The sequence below is a fragment of the Passer domesticus genome, chromosome 3, assembly GCF_036417665.1.
Source record: "Passer domesticus isolate bPasDom1 chromosome 3, bPasDom1.hap1, whole genome shotgun sequence".
NCBI classification, from domain to species: domain Eukaryota; kingdom Metazoa; phylum Chordata; class Aves; order Passeriformes; family Passeridae; genus Passer; species Passer domesticus.
The window spans coordinates 86,168,729-86,183,940 of record NC_087476.1 but is presented as its reverse complement, the minus strand read 5'-3'; the positions used below and the strand labels follow the sequence as shown (position 1 = coordinate 86,183,940).

The 15,212-nt window shown below is 43.3% G+C and overlaps 1 protein-coding gene across 1 annotated transcript in view; it reads right to left on the bottom strand.

Moving 5' to 3' along the window:
* Positions 1-15,212, bottom strand: part of DUSP10 (dual specificity phosphatase 10) — a 182,529-nt gene that overhangs the window by 166,954 nt on the left and 363 nt on the right. The window lies entirely within an intron of this gene.

Genomic DNA, 15,212 nt, shown 5'->3' with positions numbered 1-15,212 from the left:
TCTATAAGACATGCATTAACCTGTACAACAGAAAAGGCATCACACAAGCAAGCAGGAATAGATTTGACTAGAAAAAGGGATGGTTAGAACCCCTTAGCATCACAGACACTGATTTTAAGGCTACAGCTCAAGATAATACAAGTTTCTTTCTAAATTATTGTTCTCAAATCCCAAAAGTTCTCACAGCTGTATTTGCTGGCCTCTTCACTAAGAGACCCTCTGAATAGTTTCATGAGTCCATGCCTTGTTCCTAATCTCATGTCTGAACTCAACCTCAGCACACTCACTGTCATATCTTCTGGAAAAATCTCCTTGCCCAGGATTTTCTCCTGGGAAGCTGAGAAGCCTCAGCTTCTCCTGTGTTTTGCAGCTTTGGAATGTGGTTTGGAGATCGTTTATCCAACATGTGAATGGTTTTAACTTAATGGCCAATCACGGCCAGCTGTGTTGGACTCTGAGGAGTCAGTCACGAGTTTTCATTATCATTCTTGTTAAGCCTTCTGTCTGTATCCTTTCTATATTCTTCAGTATAATTTAGTATAGTTTAGTATAGCATTCTTTAATATAATACCATATTATAATAAATTAGCCTTCTAAGAATATGGAGTCAGATTCAATCATTCCTCCTCTGTCCGGGAACACCAGAAACTACCACAGGACACTTCCCAGTTTCAAATATCTCTGGAAACCTCCCTTTGCCAGACTTCTTCAGGGAACCTAGTTGAGCTGTATTTAAAAACACACATATATTTCTTCCTATCCTTTCCCAGGAATTCTCAAAGCTCCACAGAACAGGGCCATTTTATTTATAATAAACCAGGCACCTGGCAAGACATTCCGAGCACTTCAATAAAAAATGAAGAATGAGGCAATGCTGTTTGTGCTCAATGTCACTGTCCCACTTGGCTTAGTCACTTAGCATCTTAGGTTAATTACTGATGGGTCCACTAAAGCTAAGTACCAGTTACACACCATTGGCTTTTAGAGCTCCAAATGCGGATTTTGGATACGGATCTGGATCAACTCACTGCAGGTGGCTGCAAAGCATCACTTCATCTACCACTGAGCAACAAAGGGAGAAGAAACTAAAATGTGGGTGCAGATGTGAATTTTGACCCTCCCCCAGATTGTTCTAAAACTTCCTGGAAACAGAGAGGTCAGAACATAAAGTTGCTGGTTTGCTTATTTTGGTGTTCACAGTCACTATACCAAACAAAGCCTTTGGAAACCTGTCAAGGAGAATCTTTCTGCAGATTATGCTCCTAAACTGGAGGCTGCCACAGCTTGATCATAATTATTAGACTTAATGATGTAACTGAAACTAATTATTTTCCCTTGAACTCCCAAGACCCTGTAACACAAACCCTCCTGACTGTAACAATGGATTGACCTCCCACCACAAAAGTCAGAAAAGCTGACCAAGAGATTTATAAAGATTGGGGTCACAAATTCTAAATTAAATGCAGGAGAACAAGTTATATCACACTTTATGATTTCTCTGTGTTCACATTCAGTGGCAGAGTCAGCTAAATTCATATATCCTCACTTGATTTAAGCTGTTCTAGTCATCACCTTATCATTACAAACCAGGTAATTACTGGTGTACAGGTGCATGTGCAGCCACCTACAACAAGCAGGGATGCCAAAATGAAATGGACTGGGTAAGTAACCAACCCCAAATCCACACTACCTACACATCAGCTGTGAGTAAAATTGCCCTGTCTTCTTAGTAACATCCATTGAGATTTGACACAGGACAGTGCCTGGTTATGCAATCCTTCTACTCAGGGCTGCCTCTGAAATATTTCACATCATTCACGCCAGCTATGTGGCCTGGAAATAATTGTCTGAAAGAGGCTGGATTAATTTTTTTTTTCCTAAGGAGAGAGCACTTCTTTTAAAAGAGTGGTAGCACTAGCTTTAGCCTATGTGTAAAAGAGGGTTATATAAAACTCAGTATTGGTTCATGTGTTTTCAAGGGATGGCCTTCAGACTTCTTTGGGATTCATGTAGTCTCCCATGGACCTGCTGTGAATCTAAACAGGGTGGTGTTGCACTATTGCAATGATGTGGCCCAAAAAGTGGCACTGAAACAACTTGGCAACAGCCAAAGCCAGGGAGAGAGGGGGCAAAGGAGAAGGACATTGTAATACCTGCTTAGCCTTCTAAAAAAACTGGCATCCTCCTCAGAGGCATTCTGACTTATGCTAGCTATTAAGCTTAATATAGCAGATTCCAGCTATCCCAGCCGGGATTTATGGGAGATTGTTTTATGAGGCAGAGTAAAAGTTCATCTTTGGCTCATGCAATTATAAAGCAACATATTGATTAGTAGTGGAAGAACAAATAACCCAGGGAAATCTTAATAGTTCAGTAATCTCCAGGTCTTGACTTTCTACCCCTCTCCTACCTTGCAAAAGCAATTAGCCTCATGCTTATCTTTGTTTCATATTTACCTGAGGACAGGAGGCTTGGACAGATAGGGAATATCTAACCCAGAGCCTGTTTTCACCAGATGTCCTGGTTTGATGCTGGCACAATGCCAATGCCCCCATGAAAATGTATTCTCCACAGTGGCTGCTGTGAGGTGTGACCAGAAATAGAGCAAAAAGGGCTCCAGCTTAGGAATAAAGAAAAAACTTTATTAACTACAATATGTAAAAAGGAACACACGCACAGAACTCAGAATGAAAACCTTCCAAAACATTCCTTCTCTTCCCCCCAATTTCCATTTCCACCATAGCACAATGAGATAAAACCTTAGCTTCTCAGTCCAGTTACCACCCCTCAGATAAACAACTCTCAATTTATCACCATCCCTCAGATAATCAACTTTCAGTTCAACAAGGAGAGAGAAGTCCCTCTTGTACCATCGGCTTCCTCAGGAAATGGTTGTAACCTCTTGGGTTTCCATGTCACTTGTGGCACTGCCTGGAGAACATTTGCCTTCGTGACCTCTTCCTTCCACGTTCAGTGCTCTCACCACTGTGCATGGACCAGGACTGCTTCTAGGGTTCCCATTTTAAGGATGCTTTGCCCAGTTCCAAAAAAGCAACAGTATCTCACTTTCGGGACACCAGTCCCCTCCAAATTCACCCCCTGGGGCTGAGGGGTCTCGAGGACAGACATCTTCTTCTTCTTCACTGAAGACAGAGGGCACCCTCCTCATCCATCTCTGTTCATGCACTCCTTCACATAACATCACCGCACTCTCTTGGCTCCAAGCCATTGCCTCCCCCTAAATGCAGTCTCTGTGTTACAGGAAAAAAGGTTCTGTCCGTGGCTATACAAGAAAAGAATCCAGCCAAAGGCCACTCCATCATCTCTTCCCACCTAGGATTCTTCTCAACTTCTTCTAACCTCTTTCACTTGCACGAACTTTCATCACGCTTGCCCATTTCCTTCAATTTCATCTCTATCTCTTCTCATTCAGATCCAGGAGGATCAGTATTTGCAAGGTTTCCATTATCCAAGAAAAGGGTTAAAATCTTGGGCTCTGCCTGCCCAGAACTCCCACTGTGGCCGGGCACCTTCTCGCCGCATCCCCCCACCTTCTCCTTCTCGGCTGTGCTGCTGGCACATGATACCAAATTTCAAGGTGGCACAAGCACAGGCTCTCTCCCCCCACCTCTCTCTCTGCCCGATGCCTCTCAGGGCTCCTCTACCTTTCCATCCTGCAAGGGCCTTCACCCCCCTTCTCTGTCCAAAGCTCTGGCCTACCTCACCCCAGGCCACACAGCTTCCCCTCCCCATCCAGGCCGCGGCTGAGCAGAGGAGGTCTGACCTCTTTCAGGGACTGGAACCAAGAGAGAGTTCCCCTGCGAGTTCTCTGCTTTTAACCCCCTGTGTTCTCAGAGGCTGCCCATGTCTTCAGTGGCCACACCAGATGCCAATATTAAAATCTGAGCACTGATTGGTTTGACTACAACCTCCCAAAAAACTCACTTCCTTATCAACCTAGGACACCAGAACACTCACTAGAAACCTTTTTGTAGCAAACCCTTGCAGTCAGAGTACTTTGCAGCTTGTCAGCTTGCCCCTGATGAGGTTAATCTCTGCCCTAAGGTACACAGTAGTACGGACAGGACATTGAATTCCACACTCCCAGCGGAGACAAGCCCAATATTAAAACCTGCATTGGGGGGACTGGAGGAGAGTGCTATGCTGTAGGTTGCAGAGTCTGTCACAGAGGGATGTGGAGGACCTATGGAAGAGGGTTCCTCATCTGGTAGCCATCCTTCAAATCTCACATACACACTGAAAACTATTCCCAACAGGTCTGTACTCTCTACCTTGTAAATTCTCAGATGAGCCACTGCATGGAAGACACACAAGTATCCCCTTGTTCTTGGACCACTTTGTTCCACCTGCTCCTGATGCTTTGAACACTTCTCTTGACATCTGAAGAAAAGGGAAAGCTGGAGAGAAACAGCAGCAGGAAGATGGGGAAGGCAAACCCCAGTGTGACCTTTCAGTTCCAGCCAGCCAAGAAGCTGCTTCTACTCCAGAGGGGGAGGGGACACCTACAGCATGGGCAGTCCTGCGCTACCCTAAGTGGGACATGCAGGCAGAGCAGCAGAGAAATGAGGGAATTCCCTGCTGTGACCAGAGCCCACTTTCATTTGCAGACAAGCATATGGCATCACCCCTTTAGAATTTCCACTGCTGTGATCTCTCCTGTTGAACACCATTTGATCAGATTAACAAGCAGCAGCCCTGCTCGCCACTGAATGCCAGCATTAACTGGAACACAATAGGAGCACAGGCCTAAGCCCATTTTTTTTTTTGCAGATAGCAAACCTGTCAGCGGAGCAGGAGTGTTGATGTCATCTTCTGACTCAGTGACAGTGTCTGTTCCTGGGGTCACCCAGCATTCCAACACCATCAGCATCCCCTCTCCAAATCTCATCTATTATTTGCTCATTGTGGTTAGATTTTGCTTGGGGGAAGAAAGGAGTGACGGGCTGACATCACCTGCTTATTAATAGATGGGTAAAAAAGAATGATCTCCTATAAAGGCTTGGGTGAGGATGTTCTCTCAGCGTGTGCTCAGTAGGATGCTGTGTTCAGGAGCAATACAAGCTGGTAACCTTTCAAGGGAAGCAGCTGTCTGCCCAGTGGCTGCTTCTGAACCCTTGAACCGCAACTTGCTGGTCCTTCAAGGGTATGGTCAACCCCCCACTGGAAAAAACAGTGCTGGGGACAACTGGCAGCAGACAGGGTCCTGTGTGGAGAAAAGTCATTTGTCTTTGCAAAGAAAAATAACAAGGTACTTCAGGGACAAGCTGAGACTATGGCCCTACAGAGCTACGGCTCCCACCACAGATCCCACAGTCATCAGTGACACCAGGTAAGGGATCAGCAAGAAGCTCCCCATGCAACCCTCACTGCCAAGTGATCTCAGCCTCTGGACCAAGGCCTGCAGCTGGATGTAAGTTGCAGTGGGTAAAAAATATGAAACATCTCATTCAATCAGTAAATCTCCCCCTCTCTGCTTGCTTGTTTCCTTGTAACAAACAGTTAGAAAAGTTATCAAAGGCATTTGTTATTGAAAACTGTTTGTTTTAGAAAAAAAAACCCCAGACCCTTGGGAAAGAATTCTTTACTGCAGATAGGAATGATAATGCCAGGTCATATGGGATGGGGTTTTTTGTGATGTTTAAAGAGTTGTGTGTGACTCTTGGCATTATGCTTCCACGCAAGATCACAGGACTGCAAGTTTAAAATTAACTTCTCCTGGGTTAACTGCTACATTAAGTTCAAATGCATCTTTCCAGGAGACTTTCTGTAAGGAGGCTGCTAACAGAACATAAACTTGGAATAAATGGAATCCAAACAAATTCATTACAAAATATCACTACACATTCTTACTTTTTTTGTTTCTCTCAGGCTGATGGGAGGAGCTGTCAAACATGTCTGAGGTAGTCAAAACAGAGACATTAATACCTACTCATATTTCTAAGCCTTCTTTCACATAACTCCCACATTTACCCACTTCCAAGCCTCCTACATTTACCCAATCCATGCCATGAAGACTCCAGCACAGAATCTCCTCTCAGCAGCAGAACTGCAAGATGAGAGATTTGTTTGTTTCTCTCAGAAAAAACAGATTATTATGGTATTCCCTCCCATGTGAAAAGATCAATTTACCCACCCTTGGCTGCACCCACTGTCCCTCATAAATTATGAGCAGAAGAATTAGGCAGAGGAGAAAGGCAGCCTGAATGTTACAATTCAGAGTAAAGGTCTTCCCAGCTAGATAGCACTGCCACTGCCAGGGATATGCTGGTGGCCCGAAGAAGAAGAAGAAGAAAAGCAGCTTTCTTTTCAGTGTTTCTTCTTTTTCAGATGAATGGTAACTGTTGAAAAAGAATTTGCAGCACATCAAGTGCAGCACGTCCATGTTGCCTCCCTCCTAGTACTGACTGCAAACACGAGAACTCACCAGAAGTCACTGCTGCAGTGACTTGTCCAGTGACATGAGTGTCCTGCTCCACATTCTTCTTGGGTATTCATGCTGGCAAGCCTGCCACTGCCTCTGGCTGCAGCTCTGCCTCACAACCCAAACCACTGATGCCTTATAGAACATAATTTTCTTTTTGCTGTCTGATTAATTTGCTTGCTTTCATCTATTTTCAAATAAACTCTTAGCATCCTCCCTGGGATTTCTATCAGCCAGTGCAGGAGGGAGGACACCTCTTCCCAATGCAACGTGCTCTGACCTTCACAGCACTGCCATGCCAGGAGAGCTGGGCCATGCCCACGCTTTGGGAACACAGAATTGCCAAGAGGTGAAAGTGCCACCCAACAGCTCTGTCATCCTTCCTGCAGGCTGCACTCACACCTTGTGCAGTGGAGAAGGACAAGAGGCTCACTGGATCATGCTGTTCCAAAAAGGAAAGAAAGTTCTCTCTCTCCATTTGAGAGGAACTTTTTACACCCCAAAAAAATGAGAAGTGGTTCTTTCCTCCGTGGTCCACATGCCAACAAATCTCTTTTCTGTCATAAAATCATGACAGTGTTTCAGCTACAGTGTTTATGGTTGAGCTGCAGTGAAAAAGAATCAAAAGTTAGCAACCAGAGGGGATCAGGTTTGCATGGATGCACCTGTATATCAAGTATGCCAAAAATTCACATTCTTCTCTATCATCCTTCCTCCTGCTGTAACGTACACACAAGCTTGGGAATACTGAGGCCATGCCACAAGATGGAACAGGATCTAAGCGACCAGGTTCTCCTCACATTCTCCATTGTTTACAGCCTAATAACGGAGAGTGGGAACACAGGAGGAAAACACAAAAATAGTCACTGTTACTATCTGTACACCACATTCCTCACAGTTACCAGCATTTTATGAAATCTGAGTTCAGAGTGAACAGTAAAGAAAATAGCAAAGTAAGTTTGTTTCACCTTTTTCATACTATTGGGATAATACAGTCTATCCCACACTGATAGCATCCAAGGGTGACAGAGATTCAGATTTGCAGACTTTGGGGACTTTGCATCTAAAATCACATTCAGATCTGAGCCAAGGCCAAATCCAGAAAATCAATCTGATTCAGATTCCAATGATAAAATCTCTGCCGTTTGCTTTCTTGTGAATTTTTAAAGGGTGTGAAGCCTACATAAAATGTAGCTGGTTTTCACAGCTCTGTTTTTGAAGTTTGATAAATTTTATTCCCTATATTTATTGATAAGTGAGTGATAAACTGTCTGTTGCTTCCCTCAAGAATGACTCAATTTGAATTCAGCAGTAGATACAGTAACGACTGTTTCACAGACAATCCCTGCAACTCACTGAAACTCCTGACATGAACTTAGCACATCTTGTCTCTTACAACAGCACATACTTAAGCCCAGGGTTTGAACACCTCTTGCTAGGGAGATTTTGGATCAAGAATTATACTCAGACTTTACTGTCCAGATTTTACTGTCCAGACCCACCTTTTATAAGTATTATTCCATTTGAAAATCAGCATGTTGTCCTACTCAGTGGCGGTACTGCTGCACTGTAAGATAAGGGATTTTCCTGAAGGTTTTGGTACCTCGATAGATGGAAGAAGTAGGCTTTCTTAACTGGAGACAAGCTTGGGCAGACAAAAGGGAAGGTAAAAAACATTTATTCTAAAGCACTGTCCTTCAGAATCTCAGTCTGGCCACCAATGTTTTCCAGCTCACATCCACTTAGAAATGGACTCCACTGCACAGTGATGGTGGGAACATCCCATTAGAGTGTAGTAAAAACTCAGATGTGTCAGTAGCTGTAGCAGGCTCAAGGCCTGCAAGGCCTCCTTGGAGGTCAGAAGCCTGAGCTAGGAAATGACAAGTCAGCATGACTGGACCTTAGCAGCCCCTCTCTTCTACTTTTCGGACCCTGCTTATCTCTCTGTAAGCCTATAGGTCACTTTCCCCTGACCCTTACTATTGGACAGTTTCCAAAACCCCTGTAGGGTATAAAAACCCCATACTCTGGTTCGGGAGAAGAGCTGTCACTGAGAACCTTTGCGGTACACCCGAATAAAGAATCCTGCGGAACCTCACAGGGCCTTCTCCTCTCTTTCCCTGCGTCTGCTGCTGCAGCACCTAGCAAGCTAAAGAGCTGAAATCACTGAGCTGAAAATCACTAAGAGCCGAAAATCACTATAGCTTGCTTAGGCTGCTTGAGCCTCCACTGAGTTATCCTGGCTCCGGCATCCTGCTGGGCATCAGCCCAGTGGGAAACTGCCGTGATAAGTAGCCACAGAAAACCACTCTTCTGCTGCTACCAAGGATGGGGAGGCTATAAAATTCAGATCTAGATTTGAACTGCAATAGTAAGGAACTCTGCCTAACTCCCAAGTCACATCTAATGGGTGTATTACTGCTTTACAAGTGAGTTGTCCTCATGAAATGTGCCATCAAATAGGCACTAAGCTATGCCATTCCTATTTGATGTGCCCAGGAACTGTTTACTCAATACTTCATACACAAACATTTATTCAAAGGAGCTTTGAAATTGGCTAGAGGCCAAACATTTGCAAATGGGTTTTATAAGACAGGGTAGCTCAGTGCCTGGCTGGACACAGTTCTGCTCACAAATACAGCCTCCTTGGGATTCCAGTTCTGCATCTAAGAGTACAAAATGTCACATACAAGAAGAAAAAGATGCACTGACAGAACCATCCCTGCCTCTCAGTAAACCTGCTCCCCCACCCATTCCCCAGTTTACTTATTACTAAGGTGTTTTATTTTTAAGGAAAACACGAAATTGTCAAATATAAATTTCCATTTACTTGGCACATTGCCCCTGAAAAAAAAAAGATTGATCTAAGGTGCATATACAACAGAATTTAAACTAAGCATTAAATTGGATGTAAAGCTCAGTCTGGTCCTGCAAAGCAACACTCAATTTGCCTGCAGGATTTTCTATTTCTGTGCTGCTCAGGATAACAACAGATGGGACCCCTAATTCAAAGGACAATCTCAAGGCTAGAGACAACAAAACTGAATGTAAAAAGAATGTAAAAAGTAGGGTTGTTGCAGATGTGGGGGAAAATGTGTATTTTCAGCGAGGGGAGGGGGAAGAAAAGGACGGAGTGCAGACAGCAGGGGAGGGTACTCTGGATTGCTAAAAACATCTCAAGATCTCATTGTATTTGTCTCCCTCAAAACCCATGCCACTGGTTCCACTGAGGAAGCCCAAATTAATTAGGAAGGAGAAAGACCTATCAACAAGACCAGAATTGTATATGAAAATTTGCCACCAGCTCAGAGAAAGAAACTTTCCTTCTGTGCTACCAGAAGGGCTGGTTGGGTATTTTCTTCCAATGCCTTCTGAACAAAAATGCTGTTGGGTTTTTATTATTATTATTATTATTATTATTATTATTATTATTATTATTATTACTATTATTATTATTATTTTAACCAGAAAACCAAACTGAAAGCTTTCGTTCCAGGTCTTGTTGACCGAATTGAAACACTTCAGGTGACCTACTTGAGCACACTTCTTTTTTGGTCAATTTTTTATTAATCTCTGTCTGCCTCAGACACAACACTGTCTCAGAAAAGTGATGTCTTGTGTTCTTCCATTCTTTTATCCTTTACCTCTTCCTTTCCTTACATTCTCTATTTGGATTTAATCTGAGATGATGTTGTAGGATGTCATCCTCCCAAACCATTGCTGTGTACCACAGAGATGAATCCAGCCACAAATTAGAAGGGAAGCCTGAGGCACCACAACTGATCCAGCGGATGTGGTCAAATCAAGCTGAAATAAAATGCTTTGACTTTCAGAATGAACAATTTGGAACATGTCATAAATTAATGATAAATTTTAGTATCCACTTTTGGTCAAGCCATTAGACCAAAAGCAACTACTGAAGCATCCATTTTCTACAGGACTTGAATTCCAGCTAATGAAGAAGCTGTGCATGACCATCCCGATGACCTGCCATCCAAGACCTCCTGGCTGCTTCTCCACCACTTACACTGGGCTGGCTGCAATGCATTCTCCTACTGCTTTAGTTGCTCTTCTCAAGCCTGCCTTGGATTTGGGACTGGGGAAAAGAAGTGCTCTGCCCAAGCAGAAAGTTTCTCTGAGCACTGCTTGTTGTTCCCACACCAAGACAGCCTGGAGCAAATTGCCCATTCCCACTCCACCACAGCTGAGCTGTTTGTAGCTAAAACATCTTTTAGGTCCTGGCACTGGACTTCCTCAGAACTATCTCACAAGCTCAGCCTCACCATGTCTGTCCAGAAGGTGCAGGGGTTGTGCAGGGCAGCATCTGCACACTGGAAGGGATACACCCACAGGAGTGCAGTGATCCATCTACAACCTCAGCACAGCACGGCCAGCTCTGGGACCCCAGCGAGTTGCTCACTTGGAGGGGGAGGCACATCCTGGGACAGGGCCAACCCTTCTTGCCAATTCTGTCACCAACAGCCACGGGCAGCTGGCAGCCAGGAAGACAAATCCAGTATACAGAGTGGGGCAATCCCAGTGCAGAACCAGGGATTCAGCACTGTACTGGCAAAGCCTCCCAGTTCATCCTGAGCAGGATGAGAGCAACACCAAGGGGTCATGAAGGCAGAAGGAATTCTGCCATGAAAGTGCTGAGGAACATGGCCAGTAGCAAGGCAGCAGTCAACATCATGCCTCACAGCTGCTGTGCTCTCCTGCAGCCATTTTAATCTGGGCAGGCCAAAAGAACCCAGCAACACTCATGACATTAGTGTCATCCTAAAACTCGTCCTTTTGTAAGATTAGTAGCTCTGCCACATGCTTTCAACATGGCCTTACAAGCAACACTAAGAAACAGCACTTTTCTAATACTATAAGCTTACCCTCCTTCTCCAGCACTCAAAATTCTCTTCTTCTCCATGCCTCGATTCCCCATCTGTATGCCTCTGCCTGCTCTGGACACTACTTAGGGTAGGGAGGGAGTCTCTCTCAGTAACGTCAGGAAAAGGGTTACCACAGTGTTGTCAGCACTCCTTAGAATTCTGGTTCTGTATATTTCATTGTATGAATATTTGCTTGTACGGCATCTATTCAGCTGCAAATTAACAGAGAAGCAAGATGCCCCAAGAATCATATTAAAGGGTTTTTTCTTTTCATGACTGACTTGGATCTGTTCTTTTGCTGTTTATAGATGTGCTTCATGTTCACTCTGTAAGCACAATAATCTCATGTTAACAAAAGACAGCTGCCACCTGGATTTTTTTACTTCAAAGTGCATACAAACTATACCTAAAACTACGTGCTGTGCAGTCAGAATGACAGTCAAAACATTACATACATACTTTGATCGCCCCTAACCGCAGTGAAATACCCATTGAGCAACTCCCTCCTGCACACCATGGGCTGGTGACCACAGCAAGTTTGCAGCACCCTCTGGAGGTGAATCCTGGGTTTTTGGGCGTGAAGGAAACCATCAGCACTGCTCTTGCAGGATTTTTGGAAGGCTTTTGGGGAATGCATTGCATAGCATGAAGAGCTGCTGATGTCTGGGCTCCCACTGGCATTTGCAGCCAACAGGATGTGTGGGGAGCACTGGTTTCGCGTAAGCATAGGTAATAGAATACAGAAATCCACACAGAGATTCCTTTTCTCGTCTGTAATTCACTCTCTAGCCCTTACACACATGCAGCTTGGTGGTTAGAAGCACAGTATTTGGACATGCAGCTGAAATTCTGAGCTGTGTAATCAGGACAAACATGCAGGAGAAAACCTTTGAAAAATCAGGAGCCCTGTGGAATCAGCACCACACTATGCTGCTCATCCTTGCTTTGTATTTCATCCACATTGTAATGAAATTCCTATACGAGGTGATTATCTTTGTTCCATTTTCCATTTTTAAGGAAAATTTGAATTTCTAGGTGCTGTGTGGTACTGGAGGAGGAGCACTGAAATGTTAGGAAAAATACAAAACTCTTCCTATAGCATCCTTTTTTTATCTTATAGTGGTTTGGCCCAGAAAAATATCAATAAAAACACCAGAACTGTTTCATCTCAGACTTGGAGTATTTCAAAATAGTTCCAGCCTGGATAGTATCCCTAGCCCTCACAAATAAAAGGAATAAGAAAGAGATTCATATTCAAAAGGACTAAGAAAGAGAAGCATATTTTAGATACTACTGAAATTTCCTAAGGATATCTGCCAGCATTCCAAAATAAAAACCTTTCAAGTCTAGAAGGAAACATAACTAAAACCAAGGAGAATGGGAACAAAAGTAGTTCAAAAGCTGGTATTATTTTGATTCTTTTGTCTGGCTAAGAGAGCATCACAAGCAGAATGCCTGATCCCTCCTTCCTTGGAGTTTCAGATGAGAGATCCTGCAGTTGCAACCTCAGATCAGCCCCACTACCAGAGATGAACACTTCACTGTAAACAGAAAACTGACCTTTTGTCAGGAGCATCATGTTTCCGGAGTTTGGAGCTAGAACTGGGAATTGTATTATAGCCTTTGGAAAATTGTATGAAAAAAGCTCATATATAACCTCTGTTTTTTTTACTGATACCTCCATGGCTTCTGACGCATAATTCTTAGCTTGCTGTACATACCATATTTTCCTAAGTGCCATCAGAAAATTAGATAAATTATTGACCACAGCAGCAACTAACTAGGACAACCCATCATGAAATGCCCCTACTAATGCAGTGTTTTATTTATAAAACCATAATAGTGATCCCTTTTTTCTGGGACCATCCTGTCTCTGTCTATGTCCTGTTCAGTCCTTAGGCTCCCCACAGATACTTGGGCACAAAAAGTACAGGAACTTAAGCAGAGCCTCTAGATGTCAACACAGGTAACAAAGAATGCTTCAGAAAACTGTATGTATGCATTAGTGGAAAATGGAAAAGGGAGAAACAGACAGGGGAGAATGAAAGAGAAACAGTTTCCATTTATCAGCCACTACTATTCAGCTTTCCCTCTCTGAGGGGTCGTAACATCAATAATCTCAGTCAAGTAAGGATCCAGAAACATTTTCTATTAAATAATTCATGTCTCTTCCTATTGTGATGCAAGAAATGGGAGACAGCTGGTAGTAACAGAGAGACATCAACTCAAAAGTGTGCACATGAACCTTCCTCCTGCCCAAGTACACCAGTAAGACACAGAGCTTAGCACGTGGCTTAAACCAAGGCCCAGATGGTCACACAAACAGCACCTCGTTCACTCGCAAAGATTCAGTGAGAGACCTGCACATAGACAGAAATATAAGGCAGCAGCCCCTAACAGCTGAGAAACATTTTTATCTCCTAGCCCACACACATTTTAAAAGGAAAAAAAAAAAAGCAGAAAGAGGGTGTCATGTCCACAGCTTCCAATTCCCTTCTGAGCTGTTCAGGATGCACTCAGATCTACAAGGCAGAGATCACTATGGCAGGAGTCACCAGCTTCCTCAAAGGGCTGGATTCAGCCTCTGTGACCTACACAAGCACAACTACAGGGAAAAGACTGCCTTAGAGAGCTTTACTGTGTTTAACACAACAGATTTTGGCCCAAAAACAGAACATGCTCTTAAGTGGACCAGGTCTATGGAATGCAAGTTTTCAAGAACCTGGAAAGAGACGGAAATAGTGCTTTCAAAAAAAAAAAAAAATTTTTCTGCGGTTCTTCTGCTATCCACTTCCCCGGGGAGATAAGCACTACATTGTGGAGGAGGAAAGTTGCCAGGAAAGAAGCAGGATATGAGCATATTTTCCAAAGCCACAGTGAACAGACCTGCTATATTTCACAGAGACTAAAACTTAGCAAATGCTCATGCCCATAAAAAATTGTATTAGTGTACTGGTTTTGGTTTGCTAATTTAAGATTTCTTCAATTCTGAGATTTTCTTGGCTAATGCACTAAAGGATGTGGCAGGTTCAGTGTTGGCTAATCACTAATAAACTCACTTCTTGCTGTGAGATAGGAGAAAGGCAGAGCAGGCTCAAAACTTTAGAGGGTATAAAGAAAATTTTATTAAAAGTAACTAGAAGGAAAAAAAGTAGTAAGAATCACAACAAACCCTTCAGAACACTTCTTCACCCACACCCTTTTCTTTCCCAATGACAATGTAAAGAAACTAAACTTAAGATTTCTAGTCAGTTTACCACCTCTAAAACACTCTTTCTTCAGTTCACTGAGGGAGAGAAGTCCTTCTTTTTAAGGTTATGGAGACTTCTCTACAAGAGGGAAAAAACCCAGTTTTCTCGTGGTTCTCAATTTTGTCACGAATAACAGCTGCTCAGGGAACTCTGCTATTGTGAAATCTTTCCTATTGCCACAAGCCTTCCTACAGCTTATTGATGGGCTATGTTGATTTATGGGGTATTGTTTTAAAGATGAGCTGTTCAAAGGCAAAAATTATTATCTATTTCTAAAAATCATCTTTATCTCTGGGAACAGAGATATTTTTCTTCTCTTGGAAGCACAGAACTACTCTTCTCTCTTCCTGTTAAACTTCTCATAGGATCACAGCAATTTTAACATCTGCTTATCTTAGCATGGAGGCTTTTGCTCGATATCAATTTGAGCACTTTCATCTCTCCATAGTTTCATGTGTTAGAAGGAAAAAGTCCTTTCTCCATAGAGAATTTCTCCACAAGAGAATTTCTAAAACAAGGCATCCTCCTCTTCCCTCCTATCTGGGGCTTCTTCTTCACTGACCTTGATGTCTTCATGCTGTTCTTTTACATGCTTGCATCTTGTTCCTTTCTCCCACTCAAGGGAGGACTGAAGCG